Source organism: Pyxicephalus adspersus, chromosome 6 (genome assembly GCF_032062135.1).
Source record: "Pyxicephalus adspersus chromosome 6, UCB_Pads_2.0, whole genome shotgun sequence".
Taxonomy (NCBI): Eukaryota; Metazoa; Chordata; class Amphibia; order Anura; family Pyxicephalidae; genus Pyxicephalus; species Pyxicephalus adspersus.
This window is the reverse complement of record NC_092863.1, coordinates 60,786,641-60,805,022: the sequence shown is the minus strand read 5'-3', so window position 1 is coordinate 60,805,022 and position 18,382 is coordinate 60,786,641.

The window sequence follows — 18,382 nt, the reverse complement described above, 5'->3', positions numbered from 1 at the left end:
TTTACCAGCTGCTTAAACCAATCAGATCTGACTATTTGGTCTTTTTATTTAGGAAGGCAATATTTATAAAGAAATTAAAAAGACATAGGGGTGTCGTGGTTTCAGTCCCTTATGAGTATTAAAATAGATTAAAAAAATACTCTTAATATGGTAAATGCCAACCCCGGATATATAAAAGTTTATCTGATAAGACAGGGGTTTTATGGCAAATGAGGTATTGTATTATTAATAATTTCTCAAAATACAATACAACTGCAAACAATGCATAAGGTTATAAATGTTATACGGTGTTGTAGAATAGGCCAAACAAGATTGGCACTGAACAATGTACAACTAAATGTGACAGACAATATGTGGGTTAATCATAACCCCATAAGTACAATATTTGTGGAAGAGTATTGCATGCGACCGTAATACCTGATGTGTTTTGCCATTTGTAGGCTTCTTCAGGGGTAGTCGCACATGAGCAGAACAATATTAGATGCTGAAAACAATAAATATGTACAAAAAACCCAATATCAGTAGGTAAATATAGACATATTGTTATGTCAAATATTAGTGATATAATGATATCATAATTATTACTTGACGAATAACAACTTGTAACGAGTGGTAAAGCAACTTGAAGGACTAACACATTTTCAGAAATGGTTAATAAAGTCAACATGGCTTCAACAGAGATGAATGATAAAATTGCAGTAGCAGTAAAAAAATTATGATAATTATGATGACTTAAACAAAAGATCCTACATAATAACAAATACAGCTGATGTAAAGGATAGATGTCAAACTCACATAGTCCAAGCATGGGAAACAGCGTGTACATTGGTAGATTTCACCAAGGGTAAATTGGGAAGAAATTGTCCCATAAAAATGTTTGCCTAAAAAATAGTGGGTAAGTATAAGTGTAATATACTAATGTAATGTTCTTATATTACATTAGCAAGGTCTCTCCCAGGCAAAGACTTCAAAGTAGACTGGGGTTTCAAGATGTGCTACTTAAGCTCTTTTGAAGAAGCACAAAGAATGGGTCAGTGTTGGGGGCTGTAGATGCAGTGATTGGACAAGGAAACTTTGGCAAATGAAAGACACCTCATGCTTCCTTTCATTTGAATTAGGAAGATGTCAAGCAGGTATACCTATTTACTGTCTAGCTAGAAGAGGTCTTGATGGAAAAATTGCGCTCAAAATGCCATACCTTTGACATGGAAACAAGGCCCAGCGACTGAACTATGCACAAAAACATAAGGAAGCAGAATAATGGCAGCAAGTGCTCTGGACTGATGAGTCAAAATTTGAAATATTTGGCTGTAGCAGAAGGTGGTTTGTTTGCTTAAGGGCTGGAGAGAGGTACAATAATAGGTGTCTTCAGGCAACAGGGAAGCATAGTGGAGGTTCTTTGCATGATTGGGGATGTATTTTTGCAACCTGAGTTGGGGATTTGGTCAGTATTAATGGTGTTCTCAATGTGAGAAATACAAGCAGATATCCATAGTGCATTACCATCAGGGATGTATCTGATTGGAATAGGCAAGAGAGAGTTTTTTTGCAAAACAAAAATGTATTGATATAAGTGATACAGCTCATAAACAACAATACATTACATTACAGTACTTGTGGGCCACCATAACAGGTTGTGGTCCAAAGCAGTACAGTTTGGGCCCTGAAGGGCGCTATACATATGTGTTTACATAAAAAGATGGCCTATCTACCAATATCTTGTATTTCTGCAGAAAAGTATTAATACAAGGTAGCTGTTTTTATATACTCGATGCATTTCGCATATGGCCAGGGGGCGTTAGGCCGGAATGAACTACTGGCAAAGCCGTACCTGGCCTCAAGGCCGGAGTTTGCCGACCTCTGCTCAACATGGTACTATTGGATAGCCTTTTGTAAAAAAATAAAAAATCATAATAAATATTCCCTCTCTCAATTAATATTTCTCTTAATAACCTCTAAAATTGCAATCTACCTTACCACAGAAGTACTGTAAATTTCTGGACTCTGGTTTCTTTCAAAATATTAACACGAATGTTTCTGTATATGTTTATAGATTTAGAGACTATAACTGCATGCATGTAAATTGCTGATATACCGTTACCCCTGAAGAAGCCAATGGGCGAAATGCATCGGGTATAAAACGGCTACCTTGTATCGATACTTTTCTGCAGAAATACAACATATTGGTAGATATGTGTTTACATAAATAGATGATCTATGTATAGTGCCCTCTAGGGCCCAAACTGTAGTGCTTTGGACCACAACCTGTGATGGTGGCCCACGAGTACTGTAATGTAATGTATTGTTGTTTGAAAGCTGTATCACTTATATCAATACATTTTTGTTTTGCCTAAAAAACCTTTCTCTTTTGCCTATTCCCTATATTATTGATCACTAAAGGGTTGGGATACGGTCCCCAAGGACACATAATTTACTTTGACTCTAAACCACCACCAACCACCCTCCTACCCTCTAATGTATCTGATTGGCCCAAAATTTATTCTGCAGAAGAATAATGACTCCAAGCATACAGCCTATGTCATTAGGGACTATCTACAGGTGATGGTATGGCAAAACAGAGCCCTGACCTCAACATCGAGTGTGTCTGGGATTACATAAAGAGGATTTGAGGCAGACTACATTCACAGCCCTGCTTTATCCACATTGTTCCTGCCAATTCTAAAATCCAGACCATGATGTCGAGCTGGTGTACCCTCTTTGGCTTCTAATTGACACCCTAGGGGGACTCCACACACAGCCCTGATGATTTATTACGTCTGGTCACTGGAATCATAGGAAGGAGTATGAGAAAAAAATGAATATTGAGCACAACAAAAACCTGTAGACCCTATGATATGGCCCTCCCAAGAATTTACATAAAGAGATTTCTGGTTGAAGGTGGATATCGGTTTGGTGCCTAGTCTGCTTTCCCCCTTTGGGTTTGCCATGTTGAAGGATCGCAGTAGTAGTTGTGGCTACTTCTGTTGGTTTTAATACTTGGTAGATATGATTTTAGATTTACCGGTCTTATCAGTCCTGAGAAAGCTTATGTTGTGAAACATGTCAAACACTGTGAGATTGGACGTACAGACAATGTTTCTGTATCAGCTAACATATCTTTGAATTTTTAATCATATAATCATATTTTTCAATTACAACTATTTGACTTACTTAAAAAATTAGTGCCTTTAATGTCTTAAAAATGTATTCTGTTTTGGGTATTTTCTTTTTTTAGAAAAAACAATCTCCAAAACCTTTTCGGCAATGGCTGGTAATATGTTTTCAAAAGCAGTTCACAACCATGCCTTGCAAAAACCTGAAATAAACCTGCATTGCATCTCACAATGCATGAAGACAAACATAGGGTGATGTTTGCATTCTTTGCTAAGTTTGTGGGCATTGGTAGTCTATTATTTGTGATAATTCCTCTGTGTCAAAAATTACAGCAGGAGTTGTGGACATAGAAGTTGCCCCTGTCCAAAAATGAACTGACTGCACAGTGTTTATAAATACAGTTCAGGCTCTAGTGGGATAGAAAATACCATATCCATGGTACTGCTAATTTTGTGTCTACTCTGCAGATTGAAGCCCATCCCCGTGATCTGGAGAAGTAAAACAGTAGTGATGTCACTAAAGCAGCATGACAAGTATTTTTTTCTTTTAATTCTGTAATAACTCTTTGTTTGCACTGTTCAGTCCTAATTATTTCCCTTTTAATTATCATTAATAACATATTGCTAATCATTATTTGTTTTCATACATATTTCATATTTGTTTTGTGAATTTTTTTAGTCAAATTTAAAAAAAAAATGTTCAATTTAAAAACAAACATTTTTTACATTTGTAAAAACCTTCAAACTATAAAATAAAATGTACTTTTTAAATACAGTAATAATAAGTCCCTAAGTATACAAAGTCAAAAAAAGGTAAAGCTTTAACACCTTTTATAATAAACTTTCTGTTTTTGAATTGCACAAATAAATCATTTTACAAAACAATATCGCCAAAGAAAGCCTTTTTTGTCTTGCAAAAGCAATAAATTGTTATCTTGCCTAATAAACTAATCAATAGCAAAACTGTAAAAATTACTTCGGTAAAAAAAAAAGTATACAGGTGTGAGAGATAAATGAGATTGTGCTGGGTGGGTGGTCCAGCATTTGGTGCCAATCCAAAATGTCCTTAGCACCCTAAAGCACTGTCAATGACAGAATAAATGCTATTTACATAAATTCCACAAACATGTTCTGCCCTCCATGAATTGATGGAGCTTTAGAGCATTTTCATTAACATGAATATATTTTTTCCTTTGTATTTGTCCAATTTTTATGAAATTTGATTTGTTAGAGTAATGTGTCAAGTGTCATGATCTCTTAAAAATAATGGGGGTGTTTTTACAAGGGTTTTAATAACATATCAGATCAGATATGCTTTCAAGTATGTCATCAGGATGAGATGTTGGATACAAAGTCATTTCTCAGTGGGCAGCTCCACAAACTGGCAAGAGAGCACCATATAACCAGATGCATAGACTACTTCCAGGTAGTAAATGATCCATACTAAATCAGCTGTCTACAATGATTTTCATTCTCCCTATTTTTACATTATTGTTAGCTAATGCATTCCATGTATCCTAACAAAAGGATGCTTGCCTGTCAATTGTGACTTTGATAGCAATATACATCCCATAATGTATAGCTAAGGGTATAAAACAAGATTTAGATATACATGTACAGTTAGGTATATAGACATATACCGAGGGAGGAACAGTGAAAATGCTGACATACGTATATTCTGAAATATTCTTAGTAAGTGCTGGGATGCCGTGAAAGACATATCTCCGCACGGCTAAAGGGAGGCTGAAGATGTTACAAGTTGCTAGACAGATGACCTGTCTTACATAGCCTGTTTCAGGTCAAGTTGACTAGTTTTCTGCATTTATAAGAATGAATAGGGTTTTCATTGTTTCAGAGTCCTAAAGTAAACCAAAGAATTTTTTAAACCATGCCACAAAACTTTATAAATGTGCTGGAGGAGTTCTTATTAAGTTACACCACATCACTGCTTTATAAACGAGTCCTTAAGTGTTATCACACAGAGAAAGTTGTTATTCTGCAATTACAGTTGCTTTAACAGGAACATTCTCAGTGTAAGCTCAACTGCATCTTTCATTATCTTCAGCCTGCTTTTTTCTTGGCTATTAGCTCTTAGAACAAACTGTTCCATTGATTTTAAATTACTGTACCTTTTACATTTTCTAAAAATACCTTAACAATAAAAGCTGAAATATAGATAAATTTTATGGAATGAAATAACAGTTTTCAGGTTCTGCAATAATCCAAAAAAGGGTTTAATATGGTTACAGTGAAATAATGGAGAAATTAGCTGAAACTAATGCAGCTCAAAACTTTGGTAAAATGTAGACAAGGAATCACAAAAATTCTTCATATAAATGTAAAAAATGTAAAACATACCTACAAAGGTTTTTATGTCATAAGCATTTCATTTCACAGTGTGTCCTAGAGCAGCTGCTTATTGTTTCTGCAAAAGCCTCTAATTTCTTTTATATTTTATTTTCCTGCAATTTAAGAGCAGACTAGCATTCCTGGTGCCTACTGGCAACTGCTAAGAAGAGGAAAGAGTAGCAACTGCAAGGTCTATGAAGACATTTGCAAGCTGATCCAAAGCTTAGTAGGCAGTGTTTTTTTTTTTACACTTTTTTGCCTGAATTGAAATTGAAAAAGCCTGTCTGCTCACATTTTAATGTTTTAGTTCAATTCTACTTTAATTCTTGCTCTGATGACAAGTGATGAAAGTGATTTCCCTTCACTTTCTGTTTTAGTGACAGTGGCTGCCAGGGCAAATTAAGGGGTGAATCCCTCCAGCAGGGACACAAATAGCACCAAAGATTTGAGGGTTGACCCTTGCTTACTTTATCCAAAACTAAAAAATTCCTTTACATACACTTTAACAATTCTTTAAACTTTGTTACCACAAAGTAATACCAAACCTGATTTAAGCTAAATGCACAGAAGAACTGAACTGAACATTCCAAATAATCCCCACATATTATTTAAATATTGTCAGATTTCTTGAAACAACTTCTCAGTCACCTATATATCTAGATAAGACATGTTCTATGTAAATTGGCAAAGACAGATGGAAATGTCTTTACTGAACTAACCAATGGCACCCAGTAGGTCAAAGAACCATCCAAGACTTATTGCTTGACAAACATAAATATTGTCTGTAAACGTATATATATGATGTACGTGGGCTATTTTAGGCACACATCACTTTTACAGTTGAGTTCTATAAATCAAAAGGTTAACTTGCGCTAATGTTACAAATATAGCTCCGTGGGAAAAGACAGATTTACGCAGAGTGATTAATGGCAGCAAAGAAATTCTATTAGTAAATGCTTTAGGCAGGACATCCAAACCTGAATAAAAATCCCAGCGGTAGCTGTCTAGATACCTAAAGTTAAAATACAGTCGTACTGATTAATAGTGAGGAGCTAATCATAAAACAATTAAGAGTTAGACAGACTTTATACAATGGCTGTATCATACCTGTTTATTGGAAAATAAAATAGCAGAGTTTTAAAGGTAAGAAAGGAGTCCAAAATTCCCATGTAGCACTATTAAAGTTGAACTCCAGGCTGATATAAAAGACGCAAATGAATTCACTTCTGTATACATCAATACATCAATTTTATTATCAAATACAAGCAGTATAGGTACCTGTATTTGATTTAAGGGCCCATTTAGGAAACAGTGTTATTGATACATTGCTGCTTTAAAATAAATATGTAAAAGGGGTGTTTTATATTTTACTGTGCAAAATATAGGAAAGTTGAATTGCTTGGTGTTGGGCTTTAAAGTGAAACATAAGTTCATGCATGCAAGTGAGATTTTGTCAAATGCCAGAATGTGCTGCATATTTGCACAAAGGGCCTAATTTCCAAGACTGGAGAAAATAAACTATTATGGAAGAACCCGGGTGATCCAGCAAACCTGGAATGGGTTTCTTAGAATTTGTTGGTAAATGTTTTCAATCCTGGACCAGATCCAATCCAGGTTTTCTGGATTACTCGCCCCAATATTATATCTCCCCCATAGTTCCCCCATTATATATCTTCTCCAGCCTTGGGGAGCTTTAATAAATCAGGCCCAGCATGTCACTTACCTTATTATTATTATTATTATTATTATTATTAATAAACAGGAATTATATAGTGCCAACATATTACGCAGCGCTGTAATACCTTACACTTACCTTTACATTAAACCTTGCACTTTCTTAAGTGTCTGGTGCTTCAGTCTTCTTATGGTTTTGGAGTCTTCAGCCTCTTGATTGGCCGGGTACAGTAATTCATCTCACCGGTAGTTTAACTTTTAGGCAAACCAAAAAGTTGTGGCAAGCAACTAGAAGCATTTGTGACTGAAAAGACTGATATCATCTCTTTTGTCATACAAAACCAGCCTGCCTGCACTTTTTTCCCAATTTGTTCTTTACTACTATCCAGAACCATACAGTATATAGACAGACCATGTAAGAACAAGACTAGTCTGCTAAACCAATCCCAAGAACAGCAAAATAAATACATTGTGTTAGTGAGAGAGTTCCCCTCCACTGACGGAAGATCAAGAATTGAAAATTATGACATGCAAAAAAAACCTTAACCCTTGCAAAAAAAAAAAAAAAAATACAATACGTGTACGTACTGAAGGGACATAACTTTGAGATGTAATTTCTTATAACTGACCTAGCTATCGAAAGGACATTGTTGAGATGGCTTATAGTGAACACATTAGCACATTTTTAATTTGCAAATATATTTTAGCATGATTCACACTTTAAATTAGCATGCAGAATGTTCATTGTCCGAGACATTTCTTCAAGTCCTATGAAAGCGACCTTGTAATGTACTTTACAGTGGGCCATAACTACAAAGTTTCAGAACTCTGAAAATGGAACATTGTGTGTTAATCATATTGTAAAATGTATTTCACTCATAAAAAGTGGTATTGTGTAGAATACAAATGATGACATTATTTTAATATGAGGAGTTATTATTAATCACATTAACAAATACACAGCTGTTATTTGTTACTAACAATTTGCTTTTTCACCTAGCTATAATACATTTGTTGTGTTCTTGGCCAGAGGGTCCACAACGGTACAGAGTTGTTGCAGTTCAGAAAGAACATTTTGCATAATATAGTTAAAATTACCAAAGATCATGTATACAGTCAGGTCTTAGGTACATTACTGTTTGGAGGACTCTTACTAATAACTTGGAACACCAGACATGCATGGTGACCCAAACAACCATGTTGGGTATGCCAGCCTTTCAATAGTGCATGCTTGTTCTTTTAGTGAATAACTAATGGTAAACCAAGGATAAGCATGTCAGCCCCAAAATACATCCATTTAAACTTTTTGTTACCCTTTTTTTAAGAAAGAGAAATACATTGATAAGAAATTGTGAGACATATGGCGAAAAAGAAAACATATTATAGGGCAGCAAAACAATGGCTTATACCCCCAATATCCACATAGCTCTATTAGTTTAATACAGAGTTAACTTAAGACTACTTAAGACCCTACCCACTTTAATGATAATGACACCCTTGCCTAGGGTCCTAATGGTGGGAACAGGGATAAGGTAAGTATGATGGTAATGTCTTTCTTGCCTAGGGTCCTAATGGTGGGAACAGGGATAAGGTAAGTATGATGGTAATGTCTTTCTTGCCTAGGGTCCTAAGGGTGGGAACAGGGATAAGGTAAGTATATTTTTAATTTTATCCTTTACCTTCCATGTAAATGGATGATCCGACATGCAATGGGCACTACACAAAACCTCTATATGAATTCATTTTCTTGATGGTTCTGTTAATTTTTATCCTTGGAAAGGAGCAATTGTAGTAGATCTTCTAACATAGCTTTAGATAAATGTGAACTAATACAAGTAACTTTTACCACTGACTTCATGGATAAATAAAAAACATTATAAAAGGAAATGAATAAAAAAGACCGAAAGAGACAAAATAAATAAATTGACCCCAGCTGTCCACAACGAAGAAGTAATACCTCAATCTTATATTTTGGGCAACCCTCCAAAAGTAAAATAATGACATTTATAAGGAACTGTTGCAATAAAAATATTTTATAGGTCAATTTAAATGGTCTCAGTTGGAGAACAAATGATAATGTTCATGGTTCCAAGGTAAACTTTTAGGGACACTAATTCCCTTTACAGTTGCCAGTTTGAATGATCTTGTAAACAGATGGGCAAGTTGGCAGTGCTGAGCAGACCTTAACTGTGGTTCACATATTACAATAGCACAGGTCAACAAAAAATTAGTTATGATAATAATCAGAAGCCACAGCAAAATTTTCTAAATCAGTTTTTCAAGCAGATTTCAGATCTGTTTTCAGTTTTCCCCTAACACATACAGTTCCTGAGTTATGAGTACTAATAAAGTAACATTATACTTGCATGTATTTTGTACTAAAACGTAAGCATCATTGAAGTGAATGTTAATACATCTTCAGTGTGAAGTAAAATAAGGCACACTGTGGTATAGATTTACTGAACAATGTCAGTCAGGTACCATTGTTTCTTCAGAAATGCTTAGAGTATGATTTTCTTGTGTACTCTTTGTCTTGACTGTCGCGGTACAGCATCCAGCAGTAGTCAGCCATCATACTTTCATTCCAGAAACCTTGGTAATGGTGCTCCATTAACTGAATGTCCTGGTGAAAACGTTCTCCTTGTTCGTCATTCACCATACCAAGATTTTCCGGGAAAAATTCTAGATGTGAGTGCAAGAAATGTATTTTTAATGACATGCGACAACCCAGTTTCTGGTATGAATCAAGCAGATTCTGAATTCCTTTCTTGTATGCAGGAGACTTATGGTTGCCCAGGAAATTTTCAGACAGCCACTTGAATGCATGCCAAGCTTCTGGTTCATCTGCCGAGAGAGATTGTTTGAAAACATCAACCTACAAAACAGACTTCATATGTGGCCCTATAAATATCCCTTCCTTCATTTTTGCAGTGCTTATGTTTGGAAACTTCACAACAAGGTACTGAAAACCCATGAAGTTTGATTTACCCATGGCCTTTACAAGGGTCTTCATCAAGCCTAACTTGATATGGAGAGGTGGCAGAAATATTTTATGCAGATCAACCAAAGGCAGAAACTTGACACTGTTTGTTCCAGGCTTATAGGTATCTCTTGGTAGCCAGTAACGCTTGACATAATGGTCTCCCTATAGATCGGCTGTGCCACAGGAAGAGGAAACAGCATGTGAATCCTCCTTGCATTCCCATCAGCAAGCCAATGACCTTTAGATCTCCACAGTTGTTCCACTGGTGTGTTTTATACTTGGTTGCTTTAAGTAGTAACTTCATGTTGTCATAGGACTCCTTTAGGTTAATGGAATGGGCAATCTGTAAACTTGGTTTGGAATTATCATTATGTAGTAAGACTGCTTTTAAGCATCTTTTAGAGGAATCAATGAAGATACGCCATTCAGATGAAACATGCTCCTGTGACAAACTGTTAAAGAGTGCATTTATATCATGACAGTAGTACAGTGAGCCATCACTAGTGAAGAACTTTGTCAACTTATAATTTCGTTTTCTGTAGTGAGTTACAGTTACACCCTTTGCAAGCAAGTGCTTCTGTTTAAGCCTTGAAGCAAGAAGTTCTGCTTTTCCTTTAGAGAGATTTAGATCATGAATGAGATCCTTCAGCTCTGCTTGTGTAAAGGTCTCTGGTTCTGAATCTTCATCGGCCAAGTAGTCAGTATAAGATGATTCGGGGTTGTAACTGGCTGCAACTCCACCGCATTCCTCATCACCTTCTACAGGAGCAAGTCCATCATGTGACGGTACCGAAACTGGCAGTGAATCATCATGGGGAACACGCCTAATTGCAGAATCGAGGCTGGGATATACAATTATGTGCTTAGTTTTACTTGGGAATCCACCTTTGATGACACGCCAAAATTAGCAGTCGATTAGATGGTCTTGCGGTTCTCTCCACACCATCGAGATTGCAAATGGCATTGCTGCTTTACACCGATTTAGCCAGTCACGCAGTCCATTTGAACAACTGGTACAGATGACATTTGAAGCCCAAGATTTATCCTGGACAGCCGAAACATAATTTGTATGTCTTTTTAAGTTCTGTGGTAGTTTGGCGATGTTGTGCTTTTGTCGTGAATGAACCACACACGTAACAGAAACTGTCTGGATCATTAAGGCAATTTCTAGGCATGATGACAAATGAAATCAATTGCAGTTAGTGCAGTCTCTAACCTTAAAAAAAACTGTTGTTAAATGTTGTATTATGTTAAGCCTATTTATAACAAATTTCACACAATATGTAATTAGCTGCATCACAAAAACTAGACATGCTAGAGAAAAACTGAAAACAGATTTGAAATCCGCATCAAAAATACTACAAAGCCCACATAATATTATATCTGATGAAAATAACATGTTGACCTGTGTAGTTAGCAAGACTAAGTATTACAAAAAGAAAGAAAAATACTTAAATTATGTATAATGTATATATATACAGGTTGACATTCAAAAATGATGGCTGACTACTGCTTTTGCAGCACCAGTGGACATCTGGCACAGTTCGAGGGAGCAGGCAGCAGGGACGTCTCAACGTGTATTTAGCATAGCAAGCAAGACTCAACAGCTGTTTCTGCAGAACAGCTCCAGCAAAACATTAGTGGCCGAACAGTGTACTACAGTCCCTGTATTGAACATGCGATCTGAAAATCATGCCCGGAAACTGAAGGATCCGGATTATCAATGGCCTGGCCATCGATTTTCGATTGTCAACATGTATAAATAAATTTTATATATATATTTATATATATATATATATATATATATATATACACACAACATGCATATTACATATATTACAACATGTATATATATAGTGTTAGTTATATAGTGTAGCCTGGTGCTACAATCATTTAAATTCTTTTTTCTTAATCTATATTTTCTACACTTGGTACCCCATAATGACAGTCAAAACAGGGTTTTTGACAATTTAGTAAATTTATAACTAAAATGTATTACTAAACTTTATTACCTTTTGCAACTACGCTTAAAATTTAGCTCAGATGCCTCTATTTTGTCTTGATCACTGCTGAAATATTTCTGTACCTTGATTGGAATGCAGAATAGTAATTTTTCTAGCCTTCACTACATTCAAAGAGCTTCTTAAAAGTTCTATCAGAAGGGTAAGTAAAAAATTGCTAATATGCTCTTTTGTAAATCCATAGTGTTCTTAGAAGTATTCGTCATTTATTCACCTTGTATTAAATGTTACCTGGAAAGCAAAAATTAACTTCACAGTTCCCCTTTGAAAGGCAGTCCACAACAAAATACAATTTCAGTTGTAGAAGTAAGCTGTTGGGGTAAATCATCTAATATCTTTTTTACTTTATACTCTTTAGCTTCCATCTTCTATTTATAAAGCAGTGGATCTGGCATTCATTAAAACAATAAATTCCACCAAAATTATATGGTTCAAATTCTAGATTTTTATTTTACTGTGCATCAAGAAACTGTAGTATGAATAGCTAAAGACTAAAGTTGCTCCAAGATCTTGCTACTGGAGACTTGGAAAGTTAGGAAAAGCCACTGGAGCTAACCCATCTGAAATGTACTTAGGGCTCAATTTATAAAACAAGGAATCTGACATTCCCTCAAACATTCCCTGATGGAAATCTGATGGATCAAATCTGAAAGATTTAGAAGGTTTTTATTGTGGTCTGTATTACTGGTGGGATTCTTACTCTGTATTTTCATGGTCTTTATTATTTCCAGTAAAAAAAGTGATAGCTATTATAAGAAATTGTCACAGGAACAACAGTAAAGCTTCCAATAAAACCTGTTCTGGTGACAGCTGCCTAAAATGAAATATTCGCCTGTTTTGGAAAGTTTTTGTCTCACTTCCTGCTAAGAGTTTGAGACAAAAGGTAAATGGAAATCCCCTGGAAAATCTGATGAAGATTTGGTGCTTTTTCCAAAGCAATAAAAAAACAACCTAAAAAAATAGGCTTTGGATCCTTTTCCATTTCTGACTCCCCTAAATGTATTCCCCCTAGACAGTATGAAGCATGCATGTTGTTAGCTCCCAAGTGGATAACCTTACATTTATCTGTATTAAATTTTATGTGCCTCTTGGTTACCCAATCAAACAGTACATCCATGTCTGCTTGTAGACAGTTTGGTGTCATCTGCAAACACAGAAATAGTACGTTTAACCCCAAATTCTATATAATTTATAAAAATGGTAAACAGTAATGGTCTCAAAACTGAACCCTGGGGTACACCTTGAACCATTCAGAGTATGAATCATTAATTACAACTCTCTGGATGCGATCTTTAAGCCAGTTCTCTATCCATTTACAGACTAACTTTTCTAAACCTATTGAGCCTAACTTGCATACTTACTGTCTGTGGGGTACGGTGTCAAATGTTTTAGCAAACTCCAAGTACACTATATCAACTGCTACTCCACTGTCTACCTGTTTACCTACTTCCTCATAAAAGGAGAGTAAATTTGTTTGACAACCTCAGTCTTTCTTGAAGCCATGCTGACTATCACTTATAATATTATTTTCAAGCAGAAACTCCTCTATGTGGTTCTTTATCATGCTCTCTAGGACCTTTCCAACTATGGATGTTAAACTAACCGGTCTGTAGTTACTTGGTAATGACTTTGCTCCCTTTTTGAAGATAGTCCTCTTTGAGGACACGTGGATGTAATCCATCGGGTCCTAGTGCTTTGTCATCCTTAATTGTGCCCAACTGCTTCTCAATTATATCAAATTTGAGCCATTGTGAACCGTTCAAGGGAGTGACGTTGCTATTATGAGTTTGGAGTTGAGCTCTGCCATTTTCCTTTGTGTACACAGAGCTAAGAAAAGTGTTTAGTAAATCTGCCTTTTCTTTATCCCCAGTTACCAACCCAGCGACATCCTTTAAGGAGCCTACATGCTCAGATCTGATCTTTTTGCTATTATTTTTTTTTGGAGGGGGTTTGCCTTACTTTCCCCTTTGCAATCTGTCTTTCATTTTGAAGTTTTGCACAATTTATCTCCCTTTTACATCTTTTGTTATATTCTTTATAGTTTTCAAACGGTGAAGGTCATCCTTCATTTTTATATTTTTGGAATGCCCTCTTCTTGTTCCTTATGGCTTTTTTAACATCAGCTATGAGCCACACATGTTTAAACTATTAGCCTCTTAAACTGATTAGCAATTGGAATATATTTTTCATTTTTCCTTTGTAGAACAGACTTGAAACATTCCCAGTGTTCTTTGAGGACAATATTTTCTCCCAGTACAAGTCACAGAGAGGTGCTCTTAATAATAAAAAAATTGCTCTCTTAAAATTACATGTTTTTATCCTTCCTGTTTTTGCTTCCTTTTTACAGCTTACATAAAATTAAATCATATTATGGTAACGGCTACCCAGATTCTCTTCTATATGCACATTTGTTATAAGCTGTGCATTGTTAGAAAGAACTAGGTCCAGTGGAGTATAATTTCTAGTTGGTGCTTCTATAAACTGTACCATAAAATTATCTTGTGTTAAATTCACAAATGTCCTCCCTTTTGCTGTTCCTGTAGTGCCATTACTCCAGTCAATGTCAGGGTAGTTGAAATCTCCCATGATTAAAACATTTCCACTTTTTGCTGCTTTTTCTATCTGATCTAAAATAGACAATATAGCAATGTGTTTTAAACCAAATAGGCCCTGATCGTGATAATGATTGTTGGCATGTATGATATTAAGCAGGGCTCATCTGAAGATTTTATACTGCAAAAGTTTAAATTTTAGATTGTCCTGTCAAAAGCTATTGTTCATTGAGATATAAATTGAAGGAAGTGTCACTGTCAGTAGGTAGATATACAATAATTAATTTTAACAATACATTGGTAATTGAGAATTGTGTGCTAATATTAATATTTCACTCATAATGCTGTGCAGGTAACTTTGAAAAAGGATGAATTACCTTTACATAAACCAGAGATACCTCTATCTATACAGATTTGCATGAGTGAAATCCAGTATCTGTAAGCAAATGAGAAAACAGCTTTGCCTGTCTTGTACAGTTTATTTCATATTTAGAAATGAATGTTTGAACCCTGGCTTACTTCTATGCTGATATGAAGTTAAGCAGCTATGCAGTGTTCTAATAGATTCTGACATGAAAAGCTATTTTGATGATATTAAATAAATAGTGATTCCTTTCCTGTCTGAAGGTCATTCTGACCTTACTGGAAATGCCAGGCATGAGAAACAACAATACTGCTTGTAGCTTGCTTATAAATGAAGCTGCTAAATAATATTAAAGTCCCCTTGGGTACAAATGACACTGATTCACTGACCAGCGTTCCATTTAGTACTGATAAATGAAATAATAACAATTTATATAATACATTGGCCTATTATCAGTGTTCACAATCGGAAGGAGTACCACACAAATAGTCATTTTTAGGCCAGCTGATATTTATCTATGTATACCTCGAGCTTTAAAAGATAATATGCTGTCAAAGTAAAAAAAAATGCCTGTTTTCAAGTTCTTCCCATCACCTAATGATTTCTCCTGCCAAGCCAGTGTTAGGAACCATAGATCGACACTACTGGAAGTGCTGCATATAGGAGCATGTGGGATATGCGTGCAGGTCCTTTGTAGATCATTTGTCTCCCAGCCCTATGGAAGTCCTATGGGATTCTATTGGGCATGCGTAGACATCTAATGTAAAAACAAGTGCTAAATATAGCAGTTCACCGGTTTTGCTGTCCTTTACTGTTTAGGCACAAGTAGTGAAAACCACCAGCAGCTTCTACGCAGGCTGACTGCCTGAATGAACACAGTTTAACAAATTTATAAAATCATTATTACTCTCACATATTTGTGTTTTGTTCTTTGTCAATTTTTTAAGTTGGACTCAGATTTAGATCTTCAAATCTTGTTGCTATCTGAAAAAAATGCCAGTTACTTTTGGTGCAGGGTGACTGGTCTTTTATCCACCCCCCCATCTTCCCGGCCTCTGAAGTTTTCTGCAGGCAACCTGTGGTGGGTTGGCCTGCTGGATCCTCCCCATGAATCTGTTCTCTGCACAGGCTAAATGCAACAAAGTGAAAATAACACTACTACTTTAAAAAAGTGAAAACCAAGTATGCAATAGCATTTGATGCATACAAATCATATTGTGGGTATTGAAGAATATAATTAAATGAAACCTTTAGTGCCTGGAGCTTATATTCTTGCCTGGAGCAAAGTGAAATACCTGACACTCCAAGTATAGATGAGCATGTGACTGAATACCCATCATTCTGGTTATTTATAAGCATGTGACTGACAGGTCTTGATTTCTTTTGATTGACTCAGCACTGTCACATTGGTTGGGGAAGGAATTACAAGCCTTGTGTTTACACAGGGATCTATTGGGACTTTTGGGCCTTTCAGCTGAGCATCAGGACAGTAAGGAAAGGTAAATTATATTCTGCTGGGGAAGGGTAACTAAGTAACTCTTTCCCTTTGATGTGCACAGCCAAAGGAATGGTTCACTTTAACATTCTCAATCCTCCCACATGCACACAACTGTATTTTTTACAGAAACCTATTCGAAAATTCAATTGGGTATATGATGTAGCTAGTAGATCCAAATGGTACTGTTTTTAAATGTAAACTAAAAATAATTTTTGTTCAATTTATTTTTTAGGTGCACAGTTTTATTAACGTAAAAAAATGTTTTATATATTTTTAATATTGTAAAAATATTAATAAAAAATACAGGGTTCATCTATAGCACTATGTCTAGAAAGTATTGTGTGCATGTTTGTGTTCAGCCTAGCCATAACTACGTCATATGGTACCATCACTGCTAAGACACAGGGACATGTTTTCTCTGGGACATTCATCTGTGTGTATAATCTGGTCTTTCCTATTCACTGTGCTTATTTCTGAGCTAGAGCTTGTTTAGAGTTGATCATATGCTCAGTGCAAAATTATGAAATATTAATTTGTGATATTTCTTTTTTTTCAGTTTTGAAAACATAAAAAAGTATTTTGATATTATATTACTGCAGATATATACAAGAAAAACGCTATATAAATTCTTTAACTTTAACTTTATTTTTAATGAAAGTGACCTATCCATTATGAAGATTCAATGTTGTTTAGTAATCTTATTTTCCCTGAGCAAACACTGCCGTCTGTTTCGGTTTTAAAGGATTTCCTACTGCAGCCTGTAGATCGAACAGGGAAATAATTAAAAATAAATTTTATTTTTAACGGATGGGAGTTGTCTTCCAAATATCATGTAATTGCATTGAAGGATGGTGATGAGATTGCTTGTATTTGAAGGTTAATGTTATAATATAAAAGTCACAGTACTCACAGTTTTGTAAAGAAATTTAGAATTGGAAATATGAATTTCTGTCTTTCTACTGTCTGTGGATTCTGGAGGTATTTTTCCACCCAGTACACGTTTTGTAATCTTCCATATATCCTTTGAACAATAGGCTTTTTTTTCTACCCGGTGACCCCCAACCGTGGGTCACTTCCACTTTTCCTACCCCACAAAGATCACAGGCCTTTACCTCGCCACAACTGACATGACAGATACCAGGCCCAATATTACATACTCATTACCACTAAATTATTTGTTGTCCATTGTATTGCCTGTAGGACTTGGGTTTGAGATATACAAATTGGGCAAGTGTCCCTGGGAGACCGAGGTGTGGGCTGGATTGTGACTGTATCTATTGTGCAGGCATGTCTACTGTGTGTGTATGTTTATGTATAAGGCAGTGCTATTTGAGTGTAATGTGCAGATTGTATCTATATTTATGTGTAATGTGCGGATTGTATCTATATTTATGTGTAATGTGCAGATTGGGTGTACATGTATGTATGTATGTAATGCACTGCTGTATGTATATGTGTTTATGTGTGTGGAAGATGCTGATTGTGTGTAATGTGCAGATTGTTATACTTATGTATGTAATATATTGTGTGTGTGCGTAATGTTCAGAATGTGTGAATGTTAATACATACAATGCCATGTTGTGTGTGAAAGGCAGAACTATGTGCATTTTTGTATATGTGTGCAAATTATTTATATGCTTATATATATATAATGTACATATAAGTGTGAAAATGAGAAAATTGTGCTATTTTTTATCAAAATTTCTTATTGTAAATCAATTGCTTCCACTGATACAATGCACCGTTCCTCCTATTGGCACAGAGAATATTATATCCACTGGCACAAAGGCACTATTTTGACCACTGACAATGGGATACCATGACTTGC